General features: G+C 36.5%; 1 protein-coding gene across 2 annotated transcripts in view; it reads right to left on the bottom strand.

Annotated features, from left to right (window-relative positions):
- Positions 1-15,506, bottom strand: part of LOC138808755 (5'-nucleotidase domain-containing protein 1) — a 107,131-nt gene that overhangs the window by 39,059 nt on the left and 52,566 nt on the right. The gene's annotated exons all lie outside the window — the stretch shown is intronic.

Genomic DNA, 15,506 nt, shown 5'->3' with positions numbered 1-15,506 from the left:
TTATTCTTACACTTACTTAATCAAATATAAATCATTTTGAGTTAGACCGTCATTGATCAAAACTTCTTCATTGCGAGATGGAAATATAAATGTATCCAAAAAAAAATCTGTGAAAGTACGTGAGCAAATAAATGCCTTTTATATGGTAAATTTTTTCCTTCCCTTTTTTTCCCTTGAGACTTCTCTCACCTTCCTCTTCCAGAGAAAAAGGGAGCCATCATCAAGCACAGCAAAGTATCTCATTTTCTTATGGTTAACAAAAGGCCTCAGATGCCATTCCTTGTTTTCTATTTTAAATCAACTTGCCCTGGAGTTGAGGGTCACAGCTTAAAAATTCTCCCTAAATTATAGAAGGAAAGGTAGAAGTTGCTATTTGTTTTCTTTTTCTTTATTTAGCATGTTGACTTTTAGGGCTGAATAATGTCAATAGGCAGAAACTCCTATTCCACCTTCCTCCCCTTTTGCTTTATGTTATTTTTACTTTTTCAGATACGGCCTTATGTTTTTGCCTGGACTGGCCTCAGACCTCAGTCCTCCTACTTAGGTTGCCAGTATAACTGGAATTATAGACACAGCATTTTAGTAAATTTTGCTTGGGCTGGACTTGAAGCATCCTCTAGATCCCCACCTCTGGGACTACAAATATGTGGTACTATACTGGGCCTCCCATATTACATCTTGAATGTCTTCTCTGCCTTTTACTTAATTTCAGAGACTCAAGTCTTGGCTCCAGTGGTAATACTCAACTCAGCATGCAACTTCAGGTTTGCAACACATTAGGCTTTTGAGTCTCAGCTTCCTTATTTAAAATAAAGAACTGGCATTCAATACTTTCTGGGATCCTTCCAGTTCTAGAACTGTGGGATTTCTTTTTCCTGTTCTGTACAGAGAAGTAACTGCTCATGAAGACCATGTATCAGCAGCATCCAGCACCCGGCACCCACCCCATGAAACTGCTTGTGTCTGGCATGGTCTCAGATGGCGGAAAAGCAGCAGACCTGTCACAGCTCCTCTCAGGAGCGGTGATGATTCCTCCCAGCCGCTTCACATACCACACAATTCCGGCAGTGAGGTTGTCAGGAGTCCAGAGACCACTACATTTTTGGCAGTTTGGCAGGTCTAAAGTCTTTCCTGTTTGATTTTACTCAAGACTCAATAAAGGATAGAGCTGTACAGAAGTCCAAGACTTTTCTTTCTTTTTTCCCCCCTTCCCCCTGCACTAGGGGTTTATCTCTCAGCCAACTGTCAGTTTTATTCCTCTTGGCAATTTTAGGTATCTAAACCCAGAAGTTTAACATGATGGGGGTGTCTGTATTGTTTTCAAAGATACCCTCTACTATCTGTCGTCCTCGCCTCATAGCCCTCCTGCAAGAAGCCAATCATGTTTTCTCTCAATTTCCGCTTCCACTCATTAAACCAGGCCCTTGTTTTAAAATAGGAGCTATTACAAATCACTTCTTTCTCGTCATGTGACAAACTTACCTTTCAAGGAAAAGTTTTTCATATAACCAAGGAGAAACTCATCGGTGGCAGTTAGCTCTAAATTATAAATATAAATATATATATGTAAACATATATAGGTCACATGCACATATACACAACTGTATTAATAAGTATGATATGCAGGGGAGGATTCCAGTGGTATAACACCTTTGGAAAAGGATGAATATAAGGAAGCAGGAACTTGAATATAAGGAAGCAGGGAGAGAGTTGAAGGGGTGGAGGTGAATGAATGGAGAAAGGGTGGGTGAATGCAGTTATAGCATTCAATGTATATATGTGAAAATGGAGCAAGGAAAGCTGAGGGGATGAGAAGGGCTGGGAGAGATGGGGGAGAATGATGAAAGGGTGGGGACACTGGTCACACCATGCACTGCACTCATAAAAGGACACATTGCACTGAAACTCCTTTGTACAATGACTTAAAGGTAATAAAATGATACTAAAATAATAATAAAAGAAAGAACAGGCATACAACTAAAAACAGTTTCAGCTCAAGGAATGCTTGGTTTTCCATTGCTTAAAAATGTGCAAATGAGAATTAAAAAATGCAGATATGCTGATCAGCTACTATTTGCCACAGACTTTATATATCATATCTCATTTAGGACCCAATACAGTTTCTGAGACTTTATAGCCATGTTATAGCTGAAAAGAGCCTATGGTTGATTGATTCAAAGGACTTACTCCTACTTCATAGAATCTATGCAGTTTTCATTACATCATTACTCTGCCACTACCTGAACACTTAAAAGAATGATGTATTTTACCACCAACTGAAAACATTTTTTTTTTTTGTTGTTGGTCATGGGGCTTGAACTCAGGAATTGAGCACTGCCCCTGAGTCTTTTCACTTAATGTGAGCACTCTACCACTCTGAGCCACAGCACCACTTCTGTTTTTTTTTTTTTTTTTTTTGGTGGTTAATTTGAGAAAAGTCTCATGGACTTTCCTAACTGGGAACTGCTATCCTCAGATCTCAGCCTCCTGACAAGCTAGGATTGCAGGTGTGAGCCACTGGTGCCTGGCTTGAAATCAGTTTTTTAAAGAACACTTCTTATGAAAGCAGGCGGACATACGGCATAGTGTAGGAAAAAAAAAAGGATTCTGCACCTCCAAGCCAGGCTCCATGCCTGGCTCATGCGTATAATGCCAGCTACCCTGAGATCTGAGAATTGAGCTATAAATCTAGCCTGGGCAGTAAAGATTCTTATCTCCAAGTAAACAGCAAAGGTTTAGAGGTGAAGCTGTGGCTCAAGTGGTAGAATGCCAGCCTTGAGTAAAAAAGCCAAATGAGAGCAAGGGGGCCTGAGTTCAAGCTGCAGTACAAAAAGGAATCCTGTATTTTTTTTTGGAAGGGCTGGCAATGAGCATTCTTCGCTTGACTGACTGAAGCTACCATTACTTCACTTCCCCTACCTCTGCATATGAATGGATTTTTATATGTCTCCTATTTAGAATGCAGTTCTATTAAAATCATTTTCTTCACCCACAGAATATTTTACCATTGCCAACTGTAAATATTTACTCTCCCATGACAAGCGAAAGCCTTTTTAAAGGGGAGAAAAACAGGCTGCAAAACTGGCTTAAACTTTTGAACTTCATTTCATCCACAAGAGCTGCAGAGAACCAAGAGTCACAAAAGCATGGTTCAGGGTATTCCAAAATCCAGTCATATGTTCTTCTTCAATGAAAAAGAAGGTGCATCAACTGTACAAAGTGTTTGCTAGAATGATACAGATAAAGAATATCACAACCAGAGTAAATTAGGACAAGATGCCCAAAGTAGAAAAATAGTAAGCCAGAAGTATATAACAGTACTGGGATTATATAGGAGTCACAAAATAGATTAAGCTTACTTGCATTTACCATGGGGCTATCTATATTGCTGTCTATCTATAATATAGTCCAAGCTGGGAGCTGGTGACTCACACCTGTAATCCTAGCTACTCAAAGGCTGAGATCTGAGAATCTTGGTTCAAAACCAGCTCAGGCAAGAAAGTCTGTGAGACTCTTATCTCCAATTAACCAGAAAACCAGAAGCAGTACTGTGGCTCTTAGTGGTAGAGTAATAGCAAAACTGCTTAGGGACAATGTCCAGGCCCTGAGTTCAAGCCTTATGGCCAACCAAAAAAAAAAAAAAATCCTAATGATCCCTAAGGAAAAAAAATAGTTCTAGTTACAACACTAGATGCTATACCCTGACCTCCATTTCCTGACTGCCATGAGGTACGCTCAAGGGTAGTTAGTTGGTGGGTCAGAAACAGACGGTTCTGCCTTGCTATAGTCCTAAAAACAATGGCATCAGCGGATTGTGGACTGAAACCTTCAAATTGTGACTCAAAATGAGTATTTCCTCCTTTGAGTTGTTTCTCCCAGAGATTTTATCAGTGACAGACAGCTAGAACATACCATCTTATCCAAAACCACTTTAGTATACATACTTGAAAGGTAAGAATTCTTACTAAACTTTATGACACCTGAAAAATATAATTTTTTAATATTATCATGTACCAGTTAGTGGTTAAAATATGTCCCTAATGTCTCTTAAGGTCTATCAGCCACTAATAATCATTGACTAGATCCATTATTTTATTAGGGATTATAAATTGAAATATGTCATTTTGTCACTCTAATTCATTTTTTTCTAAAGGCTGGGATTCTTCTATAAAGAGAAACTTTTTTTTTTTTTTTTTTGCATAAACCAGTTACTCTGAATCAGAATTTTATAAAATAGACAACTGGCTCTTTGGTAACTGAATCAAATCTTTCCTTTTATTTTACTAGTTTTAGAATTAAACCTTTGGTCCCAGTAAGACACTCTACTCTTCAGAGAATATATTTAAAGTAAAATACATATTTTACCTGTATCTTATTTTCATAATTAAAAATACATTAATTTAAAAGTAATTAAAGAAATTTAAATATTTCTTCTACACAATTCTCAGACTATTACAAAGTTAATATAACTAACAGATATACTACAATGAAAAGCAATTTTATTATGAAAATGTGCTTCTTAGTATTTTAGCAACTGGGGTTAGAATTACCTAAATTATCAAAACTACCTATCTATCTAGAACCATCTACACTATCAATTTGTCTAAAATTCTAATTAAGTATAAACTTGTTCCAGAGGAATCACCAGCTAACAAATTCCTCAGGGTAAGAGTAATTTTCATATCTCCTCAACAATCTTCTATATATATATATATATATATATATATATATATATATATATATATATATATATTCCTGTAGATTTCCAAAAGAGGAACAAAGATCACAGTAGACAAAAGAGGAAAAAAGATCACAGTAATTCTCAGTACACCTAAACAAACAAGGTGTTAAAGATAGGCATGTATGTCTATCAAAGCAGAATTAACATTTAATGAGCCCATCTTTTAGATTCTTACCATCAAACTGCCAAATGCTTATTTAAAATCTTCATCCTTGTCTAAAACTTCTGGAGTTAACACAATTTAATATCACTATGTTGATTTAAAAAAATATCTGTGTAAATGCTAATATTCAAGGAAATACTGTATGCCAAAACCAAAATTCTTCAGAGTATTAATGTCTGATCAGAATAAGAATGTAAATCTTCTCGCCAGGAGTCAGTTCTTAGAATTTTTCATTTTCATCTAATAAGGTGAGGCATGTTTTAACACAAAGAGTGAATCACACACACTGGGTTGACACTTATTATATACTATTCAGAAACTGCTATTTGTCCTTGAACCAATGCTATCCCCAAGCTATGTATCTTCACTTATGCTAAGAGGAAAAAGATTAACATATCTAATTTTATACTTTTCCAATATGCCTAGACTATTTTACTGTTATCATTTGTAGAGCCATAAAAATGAAGATTATGAACACTTTTCCATTGTTTACTGGCTTTGTGCCCGACCCAGGAAAAAAATGTTAGGAGCTGCGAATATTAAGTCAGTGGAGTGTTCCTTATGGCAAAATGATTTATAGGGTGAACAGTCAAACCAGCGCATTTGTTGAGAATTGGGGCTTTTCTTGGTCCTTGCCTAGATCCATTTCTTCCTTCATTCTCTGATGTTTACTTTTAATTAGGTGTTAATCAAGAAGTTGTTATTAGGGAAAAACTGCTGTGTGTTTTCAGCAGTGGCCTAAAATTTTAGAAGTTCAGTAAAACTGCTTTCGTTAATACTGTGGGCCATAGCATTATTTAAAACGTATCTTACTGTAAAGATGCTGTACAGAGGGGTTACAGTTACCTGAGAAGGTAATGAGTACATTTCTCGTCGGTTATCCCCTCCTTTATTGTTCTCCTACTATCCCCTCCCTCCACCCCCCGTCACTCTTCCCCTACCCCGAAGTTGTAAAATTCATTTCCAATATACTGTCTTGTGGGTGCCACTGTTGCAATGGGTCATCCTGTGTCCCTGTTTCAGCTTTTGTTATTCCCCTTCCCCTCCCCAAATTAGAACAATGTATACACAAGATGCAGTCCATTACTTAGAGGAAAAGTTAGAAGCACTTAGTAATTCAGTTTCCAAACATGTACTACCACTGTTTATGACTGCTTCAACAACAAATGTCGGGGAATAGGCTAGTTGTTAGCACCACTGCAGAAATTCCTTAGTGAACTGGTCCAAGAGTGATCATCTCATTTTAAGAGTCCTATGCTGGACACAAAGCAGACTTGTCTGTACATTAGTTCTATCTCCTCCATTTATCAAGAAAAGTTAGGTTCAAGTTAAGGAGTTTAGGAGGGTGTCATGATCTATCCAGATTGTTATGAGGATTTTAAAGCACATTAGCTTAGATCACATAAATTCAGACTTAATCTCATTCTTTTCTTCTTCTATTCCTCCCTCTCTCTCTCCTTTCAAAAGCAAGGAACGGTTTCATGAAAATTAGACATGTAGGGTTAAAAAACCAAACCAAACCCCAAACCCCCACTTCGCTGTAAGTAAACTCCCTGATTAGAAATGTTTTTATACTGATTGGCTGCTGAAATTCTAGGGGTGCACCACCATGCTTAGTGGTAGTTTACTTTCTTTTTGTGTACCAGTGCTGGGTACTTAAACTGGGCTTTCTTGTTCATGGCTTGTGCTTTACCACTTGAGTCAAGTTTCCATCCTGGCTTTTTGTTGGTTAATTGGAGATGAAGTCTCACAGACTTTGCTTCCTGTGATGGCTTCATACCATAAACTGTCAGATCTCAGCCTTCTCAGTAGCTAGGATTATAGGTGAATGCCATCACAGGTCCCTCTGGTAATTCACTTTTAGGCTGAAAATTCACATCATTAAAAAGAAAAAAAAAGGTAATAAATATATTTTGACCAACTTTACAGTGAAGCAGATGGGAGCTATTTATAATATTTATAGTAGTGAGATCCACTCATAGAAATAATAGTCTAGCTCTCACAGTGGTGCCTGGATTTGGATATATTATAGTCAGTAGTTCCTTAAAACTTCTATTGCCATGAATGAAAACACAGCTAACTGAAAAAGCCATGAGTGTTATAAACAGAGAAGGAATGTAATCTATGTGTTGAAACTTATTTATATTGAGAACTTGCTGAAAAGGGAAAGCTCACATGACAAAGGATTACTCTCTGTAGTCTTATGCATGAAATCAATTCCATGAGATACCACAAAGTATTTATATTGAGATTAGTCCACACACTGTAACAGAAACTGCACTTTAAATAGGAACTCTACATTTTAATGATGGTTCTCTGGGCTTTTCTAAGCCTGTGTCCCAGTACTTGATTCCATGTAATAAAAACAGTATTAAAAATATCTACATATATTTTATAGGCTTTCTAAAATTATATGGTTGAAGGAAAAGGTGTTTTTAGAAGGAGGAATATAAAAAAATGTGGAAGCAAACAAAAAATTGCACTACTACCAGTTACTATCTAGTTGCCTTACACAGGTAAATAAGTTTTGCATTTCTAAATTTTTAAATAAAACATTCTCTTTAATATGTCAATATTTGGAGACAAATTGGAAAACAAAAATAAAAAAAGCTGATCTAAGTTTTGGATTAGGCTGGCATGGTGGTGGAGGAGGCTGAGGATTTCAAGGATTTTAGGACAGCATGGAATGTATTTTTTAAATTTTTAAAAAAGTTTTTTATTATAAATTTTTATTTTTATTTTTGTGAACATACTATACAGAGGGGTTACAATTACATGGGCAAGATAATGAGTACATTTCTTATCAAGCATTGCAGCCTCCTCCTTTGTTTACCCTTCCCATCCCTTCCCAGCCCCCTCCACACCCCCCCCCAATCCCCCCCCCCCACCAAAGTTGTAAAGTTTGTTTTCGACATGACAACTTGTACTTCTCATAGATGCAACGGGTCCACCTGTATCCTTAAATGTAATTTTTAATTTTTTTTATCAAGATTTTGTCTCAAAATAAAAAGTTTTGAATTCAACTGAAAGTATTAGTTGAAATCTGAATATTATACAACCAGATTTCACTAGTCTCAATTTGTGTGTGTGTGTGTGTGTGTGTGTGTGTGTGTGTGTGTGTGTGTGTGTGTGTGTGTGTGTGTGTGTGTGTGTGTGTGTGTATGTGTATTATTACTCAGAGGGAAAGGCCTAGGAAAGCATGGTCATTTTTTTTTTTTTTGGGTCCAGTCGTGGGGCCTGAACTCTGGGCCTAGGCGCTGTTCCTCAGCTCTTCAGCTCAAGGCTACTGCTCTACCACTTGAGCCACAGCGCCACTTCTGGCTTTTTCCTTTCTGCTTATGTGGTGCTGAGGAACCGAACCCAGGGCCTCAGGCATGCAAGGCAAGCGCTCTACCACTGAACCACCTTCCCAGCCCCACGTGATCATTTTTTTTCACAATTTACAACACTATTATTAAAAAGACAACAAGAAGAAAAAGTTATGAGAATATTTAAAGTAGAAAATGAAGGCTGTAATTTCTTACTTTTCTTAAATAGAAACGGTTCAAAAACTACTACTGCCAGCAGCTGGGATCCTTAATATGTAGAGAATTGTTATTGTAGTGTATATATTCTCTTCTTTTTTTTTTCTTTTTTTTTTTATTGTGAAAATACTGTACAGAGGGGTTACAATTACATGGGCAATATAGTGAGTACATTTCTTATCAAGCATTGTAGCCTCCTTCTTTGTTTACCCTTCCCATCCCTTCCCATCTCCCCCGCCCCCCATGTGTCTTAAAAATATAAAATTACACATATATACATAATAGGTGACTAGTAAATAACTATTTTTTTCAATAATCATTATGATGTTTCCATTCTAGGGGAAAATCCCAAGTGAAGTATTAAAATTATTGTAAGCAAAGACAGGCATGTATGTGTGTAGGGAGTTCTAGTTAAAAATGGAGGAGAAAGGGCATTTGGTAGAATAGTTTCAGTTCTTGTCAATGTATAACTTCTGATGATAAACTAGCTAAAGAGTACCATCTGATAGTCTAACATCTGACTTTTGAGTCTAAGAAAAACTGTTTCCAATTTTACCAAAATCTTGTCAGCTTCTTTCCCCCCGAGTATAGCCTGTACCCATGCATTACTTCACCTTTTCCAGAAACTATGTGCATGGTTTTTCTTAGCCAGCCTGTGTGTCAGTCACTCAGACGGCTGCCAACACCATCTCCCTTATGTGTTACGATCTTGTGGGCTGAAATGTCACATGGATCATTTCTTTGCACCTACTCCAGATATCAATCACAAGGGTGATGATGATGACAACATTAGATACTGTAATAGTTCCAAAGATCACACTGGAATATGTGAAAGGTAAGTGATGAAAAGTTAAGATCCTGACGACTTCCTACTACTTCTAACTGTGGACTTACCTTCATTCTCTACTTCAATTTCTTTATATTTCCTCTTTCTAGGGCCTAAGGATGCAGCTTAGTAGACCTGCCTAATGTCAGTAAGGCATTGGTCGCAGCAATGTAAAAACAAAACAAAAACAAAATAAGAGTCAGTAGGGGGAGGGAGGCGGGGGAAGGATGGGAAGGGATGGGAAGGGGAAACAAAGGAGGAGGCTACAATGCTTGATAAGAAATGTACTCATTATCTTGCCCATGTAATTGTAACCCCTCTGTACAGTATTTTCACAATAAAAAATAAAAACCCTTATCTTACAATTTTGCTCTATAAAAGCTAATAAGAACTTGTTACTGTATTTCTACTAACACCACCTTCAAAATGTACTAAATATACAAGACTTCTCAGTGGTAATATTAAATATCACAAATCCCTTAAAAGACTTTCAGATAGTGTCTATCTATATATAGAAAAAAATCACTGAAATATAGAAACATTTTTTCTTAGATAAACGTTCTTATTTAAATGGACAAAACAAGTTGGACACTAGTATCTCATGCTTGCAATCCTAAACTACTCAGGAGGCTGAGATCAGAGTATCTGTTTGAAGCCAGCTTGGGCAACATGTCCAAAATAACTGACTAAAAGCTGGGCTGGAGGTGTGACTCAAGTGTAAACAGGTAACCTAGCAAACTAACTGGATATGTTCAAAGTCTTGAATTCAAATCTAGTATTGGCAAAATAAAGCAGCTTCAAAGGCAAAATTATGATTTAACTAATTATTTAAAATCAATAATTCTATGCCTATTTTATTATGTTTAGCTCATGAAATAAAATTTGATCTAAAAATAGCTACTTTACAATGTGTCTCATACAAAGTATACCATGTCTTAACTTGGTTATATGAGCTAAATTATAGCCATGATTTCTTTATTCTACCAAATTCTTCCTTCCAAAGAGACATCATTTTTCTATACGTGTAATTAAGAGCATATTTCCAAAAAGAAATATCAAGAATAATACTAAGAGTTAGAGAAATTCATTAGCAAAAGATAAAACTTATCACCTTGAATGGTGAGAACTCTCATTTACACATTATATTAAAATTTACACATTATATTATAGCTGTGCTGTAATAATGTTTAATATTGGTCAAGAAATTCTAATACACTTGGAATAACTGAAAACCAATGGGCAAGTGTGGTTTCTGACCAAGAGAAAGAAGGACATAGAAGACCGTCTAAACTTAAAAGAGTCTAACAAATGTCCAGATAACCCCAGACAGCATACATTTCTTTAGAACTATGGAAGAGGCAGAAGCACAAAGAAATATAAGAGAATTAATGAGGAAGAGGGCTTCTTCATCTTGGACCATATGTTGAGCTGGTGGAAGGATTACCACATGACCAGCTGCCAGGCAAGACTTTCCATGCATCTGTTCGTCTGAGGGCACACATTCTAGCCCACATGGCTTTCAAGGAAGTGATCAGCAGTCATAGGAAAGCTGGGGGGAGGATGAGAGTATCTGCAAGAGTCAGGTACAAAGTGCCACTTACTTGCTCAGAATCTTAATGTGAATGAGGCAAAAGGCATAGGTAGCCAGAGGAAGAGAAGCAAGTATCTATAGAAACCAGAAAGGACAAAGTATGACTGGGGGAAAGATGAGAGAAAAACTCTGCCCTGGGCAAAGTTTTGGATCTATGATCTTATGTCAATACCAAGTAAAGGTGTTTTGCTTCTGGATGAGGCAGCAAACTGTTAGCTGTAGGGAAAGGATAGCATTTGGCTGTCATGGAGAGGAAAACCAAGATTGCTTTAAAAAATCCAGTTGTAGATGAGATGGCTTCCTAAGACTGAGGCTGAGTCAGGACAGAACCACACCTGCCTCGACCCCTCCAAGATGCACAGCACAGGAAGTGGTGCTGTGGCTCAAGTGGTAGACCATTATAGCCCTGAGCCAAAGAAGCTCAGAGATAGTGCCCAGTCCTGAGTTCAAGCCCCAGAACTGGCAAAAAAAGAAAAAAAAGATGAAAAAAAAGATGCATAGCACAGTATCCTGTCTAGGGGAACGCAAGAATGTGGACAGGTGCTGAAAGCGAGGCAGTGATGCAGATGAATTAGTATGCAGCACAGCATCTCTTAAGCCCTGGACAGGGCAGCCTAGCATGCGAGGATTTTGAAACAGGTGGACCACAGAAGGTAGGAAAAAATCCAAAAGTGAGCTCAACTCCTGACTAGACTACAACTAACACATGAACAGCCTGACAGAAGAAAGCTACCAAGTCCCTTTTGAGGTACAAATATTGCTGATGAAGTACCTAATGTTCACAAAACCACTGGCAATCAATTGAAAATTGTGACTAGACAAATGACCCTCTCCCAAGCCACTTACTGTTAAAAGACAAAATAACAAATACAATCAGGCTTACGTTTGATTCAGATTTTTGGGCTATCAGGAAGGGATATAAAGTGTTGAAAGCTCTAGTGAAAAAGATGAATATGATTGAGTAGACAAGACATGTAAGCAAAGGAGTATGGAAATACTGAAAATTTAAAAGACTATCAAAGATGAAGACTCTTCGGTGGGCTCATCAGCTCCTGATGAACTAAGGACACATGAATGAAACTGAACAATAGTCAACTGAATTTCTCTATGCTAAATAAAAACAGAAAAAAATACTGCTGGGAAAATGAATAATTCAAAAGCTATTAGCTGCACAGATCCAAGAAGTTCAGAGAACAAGTGATAAAAATATCACTTATCCTGGTACTTACTACACAACAGACAGTTAAAGAGCAATACAAAAGGAAAATCCTGAAGGTAGCTAGAGAAAATGTCTGTCTAGTTTTTATACAAATTACTCATTTTCCCATTACCATGAAAAGCATGAAGAAAGAAGTATTTTGTTCTTACTTGCAACCTGAATTTTATAACAAGTGATAAATATTATATTCCACCCAGACATCTTTTATGATTTCACTTGAACATGCCTACCATGTTTTGCCTCAGAGAAAGGCAAAGGATTAACACTACTGCACTTTCTGTCCTACTGGTAGGATCAAAACAGTCTGTCCATGTGTCTTATAGAACACTTCCAATTTCACTATTCCAGGCAGAGTAGCATCTCCAACCACCAAAGCTTGAATTTGGGCTGGAATTACTGATGGGCTTCCAATGAATAAATTATGAAAAGGGAAAGATAAGTATCTTCACAGTGGAGAAAGCTAGTAAATGCTTAAGGTCAGATAACCTCGCTTTGCATTACCAGAGATGTCCTGCTGACAGATGCATCTCTGATATGCTGAAGAGAAAGGCTCAACACCTCTGTGCAAGCCTTCTTCAGGCCCATAACACCAGTCCAGTCATGGGATAACCCCAGACAAACCCAAACAGAGGGACGTTTTACAAAATACTTGGCTGGTACTCCAAGACTGTCAAGGTTAGGGGAAATAAAATAAAAATAAATAAAAACCGTCATAGACCAGAAGAGAGGCTAATAAGATGCGATGACTAAATGGAATGTGGTATCCTGAAACAGAAAAAAGACATTAGTGGAAAAATTGGTAGAAACCCCATGAACTATGAAGATTAATTCATAGTAATATCCAGTGTGTGGACTAATGCACGTAGAGGAAGTACAGGATCTCTTCACTACTTTTGTGTAAATCTAGGGATGACTCCAAAACAAAAAGTTGATAGAACAACAAAAAAATAAATACTAATGTAATGGGAAAAGAGAAGACAAGGGGGTATTGGCCAGATGTGTTTGATTTCTCCTCCTTACCCTAAGGCATAGGGTCTGTCATATAGCATCCTGGCTGGGTGATGGTAGCAGGGAAGAAGACTCATTGCAGAATGGGATGGATATGATGTACATCTACCCCCTTAAGTCACACCACTGGAAGATTTTGTTCCATTGTTCAAAACTCACACAGATGAAACAGATCTTCACTGTTTTACTACCTCAGATAGGTGAAGGTATTTCAGTTTCAGATTGTAAAGGAGAAATGCTTTCATTTCTTCCTTTTTTAACCATACTTTTCTAAGCTTCAAATTTTTAGTACTCTTTAACATAAAATCTGGGAAGTCTTGATATGTTTTTCAAGTGAGTGATACAAAACAGCCACCCATAGATAGGAACACTGTCAGTTTATTTTCATAGAAACACTGCTAGGGGCTATGGTTTAGAAACGTTTGAATTGTTACTTTTAATACATTATGTTTAATTTATTTCCAGGATACTATAAATACTATAAGCGATTATAAGCATAATGAGTAAAAATTTGAACTTAAAAATTGTGTGGAAGAACATAAAATAACTAATTTTATGTTACTTGCAAGCAATGATGTATGTCTAACAGTCATCTGATTTTTTTTTTCCTCCAGTCATGGGGCTTGAACTCAGGGCCTTGGTACTGTCCCTGAGCACTTTTGCTAAAGGCTAGTATTCTACCACTTTGAGCCACAGCTTCACTTCTCTGATCAATTTTTCTATGTTAAAAAAGCTCAATAGAAAATGTACTCATTACCTTACTCATATAACTGTAACCTCTCAATATAGTATCTTTACAATAAAAAATATATAAAAAATCAAAATGGTTTTCAAATTAAACAGAGGATTTTAACCTAATTGGGAATCTACAACTGAGATCTTCAATTGTGGCAAAGTGCCTATTCTGAATTATTCTGTCATTTCCTTATTTAGAAAACAAACAGGAACAAAGCAAGATTTTCTTAAAGATCAAACTGTATAAATTCCAAACATCCAGGAATAACAGGTTTCTTATTATTTCTAAATCTAATATAATAAGTACTTAAAATTCTCAACCTTTCTTTCTTATATAAACTATTAGTTGCTATGTAGAGAAAAAAAATCTTTCCAAGGTATACATATTACCAAGCATAATAATAATACAGTCTTTAAAAATATATGCTGTTTATTAGCTTAAATTAAGTATGTGGGAGGAATTTCATTGCTATATCTCCACACATGAAATAACATAGTGATCTATACTTAAAATAATTGTAAAACCACTTATACAGTATGAAAAAATGAAGATAAATAATTTTGAGCTTTTTGTGAGGGAAACAGGATGCTACTGAAAGGCTTCAGATTTACAGTCAATTAAGAAATGCCCAACTACTGTATTTATCTTGATTTACAGATGGCAAAGTCAGGAGCCCAATATGTATAGATGGATATGATAGCTTTTGAGAAAAAAAAACCTGTCTTTCTTTTCATCTTACAATCTTTCTACAATCTAATACTTCTTAAAGATGTTGCTTTGACTTGGCTGGCTATCCATCAATAAAATCCCTACTATTAACCAAAACAGGCCAGAACGCCTTTTTACCCTTGGACTTGAGCTGCTTTGAATGTAGGACCAGATTTAAAAACATCTCATTAAGTACCTCTTCAACATCAAAACACAAAAACTGAGACATTACACATTCATTCACACAATCTTGTCTCAGGACTTCTCTGAGCCTGTTTGTCTTACATGGCCTAGTTTTCCCATCAAGGGAGAAAGTCTGGAGAACTCAGAATTCTGTCATGATCTTTAAACCGAACAGTAGAATAAATAGTAAGAGAACGGGGATGCCAAATATGGAACTGAATGTGCTCTGATTTTCCATTCTAAACCATGGACTATTCTAATCTCCTCTCCTTTCTCAGGACCTCTTCAGGAGTGCTAGTTCTGAAATCTGATGATTATCAATATAATGACCATCTTTATCAGCATTTCCATACCAGGACCTGTTTGAATAAAGTTCCGATAGCTAGATTATAAATGATCTTTTAGAACAGTGTCGATTTAACATTCCCAGGTTCTAATTCCCTGAACAAAATAATGTTCTGCAAAACCTGAGCAAAACACACATATTTATTTATTTCACTTTATGACTTCTATTCTTCTTAATAATCTTGGTGGGTAATTAACAAAGAAGCCAATTGACTACAACTTTAAAATATGCAAGCCATAACAGTGCTAACAATTACATTCACAAGTTATTCATATTTAAATTTATTAGTTATTCAATAATTGTTTATTAAACATCTAGTACTGACCAAGAACTGTGCTAAGAAAGAAATAAACAAAAAAAGATGAATGTCACCACTTTTAAGGGCATTTCAGCATAGCCAAAGGAGACAGAGCTTATGTTTCAGAAGTGTCCAAACACTAACCAATGATACTACTTATAGG

This window comes from Dipodomys merriami, unplaced genomic scaffold (assembly GCF_024711535.1).
Source record: "Dipodomys merriami isolate MVZ:Mamm:240054 unplaced genomic scaffold, mDipMer1.0.p SCAF_476, whole genome shotgun sequence".
Lineage (NCBI taxonomy): Eukaryota > Metazoa > Chordata > Mammalia > Rodentia > Heteromyidae > Dipodomys > Dipodomys merriami.
The sequence above is the reverse complement of the archived record's forward strand: the minus strand, read 5'-3'. Positions and strand labels throughout refer to the sequence as shown.